Genomic DNA, 9,839 nt, shown 5'->3' with positions numbered 1-9,839 from the left:
GTTTTCAATTGCAATTTACTTCCATAGTCTCTTTATAGCCGTTTGAATAAATTACTAAACAGAAACGTTTCAGCTTTTATATAATTTCTGCCCCATAGAATTAAGCTAAAACCTAAATTCGTACATAATAAAATAGCCGAATATTTGTAATTAAAATAAAACAACGAGCTTCGCGGTTTTAAAAAAAAAAAAACCGATCATAACGCGCGCAAATTAAAACAGCATTTTTTGAAAAAGAAAGGGTCTAAACGCTATATTTTTCTACAGATTACTCCTAGGTGAGAAAACCTAACTGAGTTGTGTAGGAGTCATTTATTTTAATTTCATTTTTCACAGTCATTTACTTTAATCTTTTATTTTAATTTTTTTAATTTCAATTTTTATTAAATTATACCCACAAGTAATTCACAACACGTTTATTGAGTTTCTCTTTTCATCGCTTAGTAGGTTAGCTTTGCGCAGTGGCATTACCATAGACAATGAGGTTAAACCGAGTCGTGGTTATTGCTAGTTGAAAACTTTTCCCAATACCCCGCTAGACGACGTGAAATATCGTCGGCTATGCAATTTTTGACGGTCCACTAGTGGACCTCTTATGCAAAAATAAAACAAACTTTAAATGGTTGACTAGGAAGTAACTCTTCCTAACATTATAGCGGCGTTTGCGCTCTATTAGGCTTTATCTCATGGTTAAATTACCCATTTATTACATTAAGCAAAAATATTAATTAATTATTTCAAACATATTTACCATTCTAAAGGTTTTAAGGACAAATTATGGAATACCTTTGGTAAATATCATAGTTATATCATAGTATGGCGGCTTAAGATATATTAATTTGTGTCAAATTATAAATGCAAGATACATTTTATAAGTTTAATCATGGCCAACTATATTCAATATAGAGAGTGTTTGATTTGTCTTGATTTTTTTTAAAAATTTCTTTTAAAATTAAAAAACGCCTATTTCTCTTTTAAAATCAAATAATGACAATATATAATAATAATATGGAGAACCGGGGCATCGATCCCCGTACCTCTCGCATGCTAAGCGAGCGCTCTACCATCTGAGCTAGTTCCCCTCGAAGCTTGTACAATTAAGTTATATTATTAAATTTAATTTAAGAATACTAATTAAGTATTTAATGCATCACGGCACCGATTATGTAATCAAAATCATCGACCATTTTATCAAATCGTGCTTTGCGTTTGAGTTTTATGGATGTATTATGTTGTGTTATTTTTTAGAATTATATATCAACATAGACTTTTTTTGAAAAGTAGAAGAGTTAAACTTCATTTTTGGATCGTTTTTTTTGCCGTTACAATCGATTTCATTAAATTAACTTTTCTAAAAAACTTCGTTGTTAATCCGACATCAAATTTATATTGAAGAAATGTTGAGAACATTTTTGAAACTATTAAGAAAAGTTTAAAAACTTATTTTCTACGTGCATGCCAAATTTTATTCCAAAAATTATTTAGAAAACACCTAATTTTTTGTAGCAGAATATGAACCTGAAAGTTAAAATTCAGAAAATAAAGCAAAATATTGCACTTCTAGCAACAAAGTTCCATAAGAAAACTACTGTTAGCTGAATCTGACATTTTAAAACTTGTCGCAGTTTTATTAGGCAATCCTTGTAATCAAATTTTGTTACTTAAATGAGCATAACATTTTGTAGAATTGTTATTTTGTTATAAAATTTTGACTATTGTAATGGTGATTTTAGCCTATTTCTAATAATATATAATAATCAATAATAAAAATAGTTTAAAATTTCTAGACATGTGCCTAAATTAAGTATGTGAAAGAAGATCTTGAAAATCTTGTTGCTAAAAATGTTAATAATCTAAATTTTAATAACTTTTAAAAAAATTCAATAATTAAGATTTCTTTATCGCCATCTTTTCTTTATTACCATCAGAATTTCTAAAAGCATTCAATAAAATGTTCAAAAGGTTATTAAGTTTTTGATTTAGATACCTACTTATTAGATACCTACTTATTAGATACCTACTTATTAGATACCTACTTATTAGATACCTGCTTATTAGATACCTACTTATTATCACACAATGATTATTATTATTATTACTAATGCATACAATGTTTTCATTTATGTAAAACAGAAATTTATCCAAAAAATGAAATTATTTAAGAATAAGACGAATGTGTTTTATTCTTGTCACAGCTATTTGTATTTATATGTTTTACGGATTGAATTAATTTCTACAGCAAAAAAAAAAAAAAAAATGTCTTGGTTACAAAAATCCAAGTTACTGTTTAGAAATACTAGCGTCTCTACTCTTTCGAGTGCCAAAGATGCACGCTGTTATCTGACCACATACGCAGCAGTCGAGAAAGTGTATTCTAATGGTACTGAAGTTGCTTCTTTCAGAAACCACGTTTTCTCTCTCTTGAATTTGTGACTAAAGTGGTTTCTGCACTCACCCATTGAATTGATGCATGAAATAATGCCACCTTTTTTGATCTCAAAATATAACATATTTTGTGATCAACATAATTACAAATATAACATACATACAACAACAGGATTATAGTATACTATACTTTATAATAATATTTAACAAATATTTTCAACACAAACAACCGATAATTGCCGGTTGAAGTTTGAAAACCCTGAAGTTACATTAAAGATAAACGTAATATCATCTTCTAGGAATTTTTCCAGCCCTGATTTGCACATTTTAAAACTTAAAAATATTTTTCAAGAACTATATTTTTAAGGACAAAAGTTTTAATCTTTTTTTGCTTTGCATTATTGTCTAGATTTAGTTGACTATTGCACAAAGCTTTGATTAAAAAAAGTTGTGTGACTAAAAAAGGTGCGTGACTAAAAAAGGGTGTGGAGCTGTTTGGTTTTTCAATTGCGCAACATCAAATGTTTTTCAACAAGCGATTAAATAATTTAAGCTTGTTTTGCTGTTAATATATTCTGTATAGAAAATAAGGGATAAATATAATTTTTACTATGCTTTGAAACGTAGATGTGACTTTAGTGCGTTTCTTTCAACTGCATCATGAATTTTTATTATCACTTTTTTATATTCACAAAGCTATATTAACAAAGACCATACGTTAGTTTTGGAACAGTTAAAGTTTTATATAAATGGACAATAGAGCTTAGATTTTCAAAACGAGTTCAGATTGAATAAAAGTTTGGATTACGGTCCCAAAATTTGAGATCCTGTAATCAATGTTTAAACGACTTATTGAAGCAAAAGGAGAGCTGTTATCATTCTATATAAAGCCTAAATGACTAAGTTTACTATGTAGTTTTACTTGTTGGAGGTTGAATGTTATTGGGCAGTTTTTAATTTGAGTATTTCCAGGGAGCAAGAACTTGGTTTTAACAGTATTCAATTTTACATAATTTTCTTTTGTGTATATATAATGCATGGTTTTAAAAAGTTTTTGAAGGCCAGAGAGGGTAGAGCTAAGAAGTATAATATCATCACGATATGCTACAACACATGTGTAGCTTCCATTTATTAATGTTAATGACTTTTATACAACGAGTTTAATTTTTTTTCGGTAGCGTGACTAGAGGGTGAAGTGAGTGCGGGCCGTACCGGGTGCCACCATCAACACCTGACACAGTGGAATGACACTAAAATGAAAAATGCAAACAAGGCAGTAACTTTTTTGAAAAGTACCTTTTTTAAAAAAAACTCGAAACCAGTATCGTTGGCCCTATTAGTAAAAGTCAAGAGGGGTTACACCTAAACTTTACCGCACTGGGTGACACCAACAAAAGCGACGCCACCGATTTTTTATATAAAAAAGCCTAGAATCGGTGCGTTTACAACTATTTGCAGCATTTGAATTTTTTTTTATTGCAAAACATTTTTTTGATTTTTAAAAAACATAGTTTTTATAAATATTTTCATATTGTTTATAAATATATTTAATAAGAAGCGCAACAAAAACAAAAAGTGGGGAGGAGGCATATATTTATACTGCCGTGATGTAGTGGTTAGAATTCTGACTTTAGAACCGGAGGTTTTTGGTTCGAAACCGGCTCTGGCAAGATTGCAATAAGCAACATTAGTACGGAAGGAGGCGTGAACTTCCTGCTTCAATGCTATTCCACGGTGATTTGTAAGAAGACCAAAAGGACTTCTAAGATCACCTAAATAGATTATATATATATATATATATATATATATATATATATATATATATATATATATATATATATATATATATATATATATATATATATATATATATATATATATTTATATATATATATATATTAAAAAATAAATAGGTCTATCAAAAATCTATTTATTTTTTAATATATATATATATATATATATATATTTATATATATATATATTAAAAAATAAATAGGTCTATCAAAAATCTATTTATTTTTTAATATATATATATATATATATATATTTATATATATATATATTTATATATATATATATTAAAAAATAAATAGGTCTATCAAAAATCTATTTATTTTTTAATATATATATATATATATATATATATATATATATATATATATATATATATATATATATATATATATATATATATATATATGTATATATATATATGTATATATATATATATATATATATATATATATATATATATATATATGTATATATATATATGTGTATATATATATATATGTGTGAGTGTATATATATATATATATATATATATATATATATATATATGTATATATATATATGTGTATATATATATATATGTGTGAGTGTATATATATATATATATATATATATATATATATATATATATATAATCTATTTAGGTGATCTAAGAAGACCGAAAGAACTTCTTAGATCACCTAAATAAATTATATATATAAATATATATATATATATATATATATATATATATATATATATATATATATATATATATCAGGGGCGGATCCAGGAATTTGTAACTGTGAGGCCGAATTTGGGATAACCTACTTTACTTTTGGTTTTTCTGTGGGAAGGGCTTGTGAGTAAAAGGTAAGCACATGGGCGTCACTTCTATAACTTTTTTTACTTAAAATCATAGGGAGACTTAATTTGTTTTCTTCTCTACCTAACCATCCCAGATTTAATAAGTCAAGAGCGCACTTGAAGTACAATAATTTTCACAAATGTGGCTAAAAACTTCGTTGATAAAGCCTTCCAAATTTTTCTATAAGGACTTTTTCATGGAATATAAGGAACCCTTATCGGCAGGCCTTAAAGATTATTTATATTATACTTGTAGACTTAAAAAAAATAATATCATTATATCAAGTTAATCCTAATTATCCTAATTATTTGTATAATCCAAGAACACATGCATATTTAAAAATCATTAGAGATAAAATATTTTAATTTTTAGAGGTAAAATAACTTCATATATGTCTTGCAAAACCAGATAAAATTCACTTTTTTAAAAAAACAATTTTTTACCTGTTAGTCTGTTCACTATATGTGTTTATTCGATACAATTTTGCAAATGAAATGCTATGCTAAACAGTTGAGTCAAGCTTGGTAAAGTGTTGTTTTGTATTGTTTTTAGTTATCTTATTAATAATAAAGTTATTCAAAATGTTGCCTAGGCTATTTAATTCATAAATTAGACATGTAATACTTGTCTAACTTATTTAACGAAGTGCATCAACGAGAAGGTAAGCCATAGGACTTTGCACTCCATCTGTAAACTGTCGTGTTGCCTAAGGTTAGCCCTCCATTTCTGGATTTTTTCTTTTTCTTGATAGGCAGCTATGCCTAAATTTTTTAAATATCTTTTTATAATTTCTTTTTTCTTTTTTTAATTTTTAATATATAAATATATAAGACAAAATATAATACAACAAGTTAAGTAATGACTAAAAAAGTTAAAACTGATACATCCTGAAAACACTTTCAATATCAAGAATGAATAGAAATAATTTGCTTATGAAAAATGATTTTGACAGTTTAGAAGTTTAAAACATTGAATAGAAGTTTATGTAAGACACTTAAAACTACTATTTACTCATCAATTCTAAATTTACTCATCATTTGAATATTAACTCTAATTTTCTGTCTCCTTTGGATGCAAAAATTTCAATAACTCTGCTAATATCTAGAACTATTTCCTGATGAATAGACATTAATGCAAGTCCATTCAATCTATTTTCAGACATAGTATGTAAGTTTTTATTCTCCTAAGAGTAGATATTGACCTTTCACACTCACAAGTTGTGATTAGTGTTGTAGCAAGTATATGAAAAGCCTGTAAAATGTTTGGAAAGCCTCTGATATCCATGAATTTTAATGTATCAGAAATAGTAGATGGTAATTCTGTCTTTTCTTTCCAAAATTCCTCCCATAACTCTAATTCGGCATGAATTGATGAGAAATGAGGAAGATCTGATTTATAAAAATTCAAAAACATTAAGAACTTTTCTTTCCATGGGCAAGATCTAAATTATTGCTTTACTAAATAAGCAGGAATAGCACATAGACCATTATAAACAACCATGCTCTCAACATCAACCCTGTTTTCTAGTTCATTGAGAAGATGATTCCCAAGAGGCAATGTAATAGAAACTTTAAAATAACCAGATATAGTTTCACATATTTGATTATCTCTATGTTTCTGAACACCACATGTTCTAGGTTTTTTTTTATCAACATCAAATGTTTTTGTCAGTGCAAGAGCAATTTTATACCACTTATCATGGTAAACATCAACATTTCTCTGTATTTCTTTTAAATGTTTAGTCAAATTTTGAATTTCATCCACTTGCTGGGAAATATCAAAAGATTTAGTTTGAAGAGTGATGGAAATTCTATAAAAGTAATCCAGAAGCTGTTTAGTTAAAACCAAAGAAACAATAAAAGAAAAATTTGTCAACAACTTCATAAAAGAATATGGTTTTGAAGATGTTTCTTTATTAAATTCTTTTAAATTATTGTCTTCCATTTCTTCAAAAGAAGAAAAAACTGCTGAATAATGATCAAAAAACACATCAAGTCCACAAAGCTTTTGACCCACTGAGTTTGACATGTGTCAATATGTTTTGCCTGACCAGGAAAAAGGTATTTTTTTAAACAATTACTTCTTTTAGGAAATAAGTTAAAAAAATAAGATATGTCTTTAACTTGCTCAAACAAATTTTTTACTTGCCAGATTTGGCAACTCTTGCTAACAATTAAACTAAGTTTATGTGAGGCACAGTGGACAAATAATGCCATTAGATTGATTTTTTTTATAAGAGATGAAACACCTTTGTATTCACCTGACATTGAAGCAGCTCCATTATAAGACTGGCCTCTGCAATTTTTATATCTAAACCGAATTCTTTTAAAGTTTCAAGAATGTTGTAGCTATATTTAAACCGCTTGTTCCTGTTTTACATTCTAAAAAGCGTAAAAAAACTTCCTTAATACTACTGTTCAGGTCACCATAACGTATGACAATAGAAATGCAGTCTGATCTGCTATAATAGAGAAGTAACGGGTGATGCGGAAGTTATCGGACAAATCCTAATTTCATTATTTGAGCATACTAATTAGTTTTTGTGGTTTTATGCGTAGACATAAACGTTCTATAAAATATAAACTTTATTATTTGAAACACAATTATTTAAAATGAGGTTAAATGCAGCTGAACGAGAGTCTTTTCGAAAGCGACTCAAAGTTTTTTTTTGTAAATAAACCTAATATAAAAATAAAAAAAAATCGTAAATCATTTTGAAAAGGGAGGATTTGCTCGAAGTACAATATATGATAACCTAAAAAGACTTGAAACTGTTCAATCGTTTACTGATAGAAAGCACCCTGGTCGTCTGACATCCTGGACTAAAGAAAAGAAAGCCGAATTAACGAGACTTGTCAACAATCGAAAAGGGGTCAGTCAGAGAAAAATAGGTATTAAATTCGGTGTAAATCAATCGACAATTGGTCGTCAAAAAAAATGAGTATTAAATATAGAAAAAGTGAAAAGACTCCAAAATACACTATAGAACAACAAATAAAGGCAAAGAAAAGAAGCAGGAAACTAGTTAAACAACGTTATAACACAAAATCGCTTCTAGTCATCGATGACGAAAAATACTTTTGTTTTGCAGGGGACAACATGCCTAGAAATTCTGGATACTACACAAACAACAAAAAGACATGCCCAGAAAGTGTTCGTTTTATAGGAAAAGAGAAATTTCCAAAACAATTATTAATGTGGATAGCCATATCTGACCGTGGTATGTCCGAGCCATTGTTTCGCACTTCCAAGGCTGTAGCGATCAATTCATCAATCTATATTAGTGAATGTTTAGAAAAATGATTTCTTCCATTTATTCACAAGTATCATGGAGACTTTAACTATTTATTTTGGCCAGATTTAGCAAGTTCTCATTATTCTAAAGATTCTCTAAATTGGATGGACCAATATCTCTATATCGTTGATAAAGAATCCAATCCCCCAAATGTGCTTCAAGCACGACCAATTGAAAATTTTTGGGGACATTTGGCACAGAAGGTTTACGAGGGAGATTGACAAGCTTCAACAGAGCAAGTTTTGATTGATCGCATTAAACTAAAACTACAAGAAATTGATTTAAACTTTTTACAGTCGCATATGAAAGGCGTCAGAGCAAAATTGAGATCAATTGCAGATGTTGGTGTTTTTTCATATAAAAAATAATATATTTTTATTAAAAGATAAATGCTTTATTTAAAAAATATATAATAGTAGTTTGTTTTTTTATTTATAAATAAGTTATTGACGTTTTTATTTTGTCCGATAACTTCCGCATCACCCATTACTTACTTTTTTTAGTATTATTTATAAGAATCTCTTCAAATGCATTTCCACAACACTCAATCAACTCATTTTGAGAGGTCTTTGAAATATATGTGGAGTTTTTTGGGGCAGAGAGAAGATGCTCCTTAAGTATTAAATTACCTGTATCAACTCTAAAATTTAAAAGCTCAATAAAATTTTCCAACCCTGTAATTTTTGAAGGTTCTCCGATTTCTCCTTGATATTTTCTATCATCTCTATGACCTCGTAAAGACATCATTTCGACCCAAAAACATTATTGTCTTAACAATTGATGCAAGTTTTGTTTTGTTTTCCTCTATAAGCTGCTTTCTAGAAATATCTAGCTGATTTGTATTTAATGAACTAACATCAGCAACCATGTTTTCCCTAAGTGAAACATAAGAGTCAATAGTGCTTTTATCACTGTTGTTGATGTCTTTTGAAACAATTACTTTAGTTTTAATTGTTTTATTACAATTAGCCAACTTATCTAAATCTGAAGTGTTCCTGGAAACAGTAGGAAAAGATAATTTAGACTGAATTGTTTCTTGTATTTTGTTCTCAGTTCAAATTTGTTTTCTTTTGATACTAGGTAAAGTTGTATCACTCATTAAAAAAGCTGATTATTTGTTTGGAAGATCTTTAATCAGTGTTACAAAATGATTTGGGTTAAAGCATAAAACAATTTTTTTTTTGTTTTATCTAAATTGAATTACAAAATATCAGAAATTTTTTTTGTTTTATCTAAATTGCACCACAAAATATCAGAAATTTAAATGAAATAGCTATAAAAAACAAATTAGCAAGCTGAGAATATGATGTATGTTAATTAAAATAATTTTTTTTTTAATCAACATAGTTTAAATATATATATATATATATATATATATATATATATATATATATGTATATATATATATATATATATATATATATATATATATATATATATATATGTATATATATATATATATATATATATGTATATATATATATATATATGTACAGTGGCGGCTCGTCGATAGGGGCCATA

The 9,839-nt window shown here is 27.5% G+C and overlaps 2 non-coding genes across 2 annotated transcripts; one reads left to right on the top strand and one right to left on the bottom strand.

The window, feature by feature from the left end:
* Nucleotides 1-450: 450 nt before the first annotated feature.
* LOC124818015 (U4 spliceosomal RNA) lies at nucleotides 451-589 on the top strand. Its single transcript, XR_010640564.1, has one exon. It is a non-coding gene; the product is annotated as a U4 spliceosomal RNA (small nuclear RNA).
* A 420-nt stretch (nucleotides 590-1,009) lies between these two features.
* trnaa-agc (transfer RNA alanine (anticodon AGC)) lies at nucleotides 1,010-1,082 on the bottom strand. The gene has a single exon. It is a non-coding gene; the product is annotated as a tRNA-Ala (tRNA).
* Between the last annotated feature and the right edge of the window lie 8,757 nt (nucleotides 1,083-9,839).

Source organism: Hydra vulgaris, chromosome 08, assembly GCF_038396675.1.
Source record: "Hydra vulgaris chromosome 08, alternate assembly HydraT2T_AEP".
In the NCBI taxonomy this organism is placed as follows: domain Eukaryota; kingdom Metazoa; phylum Cnidaria; class Hydrozoa; order Anthoathecata; family Hydridae; genus Hydra; species Hydra vulgaris.
The sequence above is the reverse complement of the archived record's forward strand: the minus strand, read 5'-3'. Positions and strand labels throughout refer to the sequence as shown.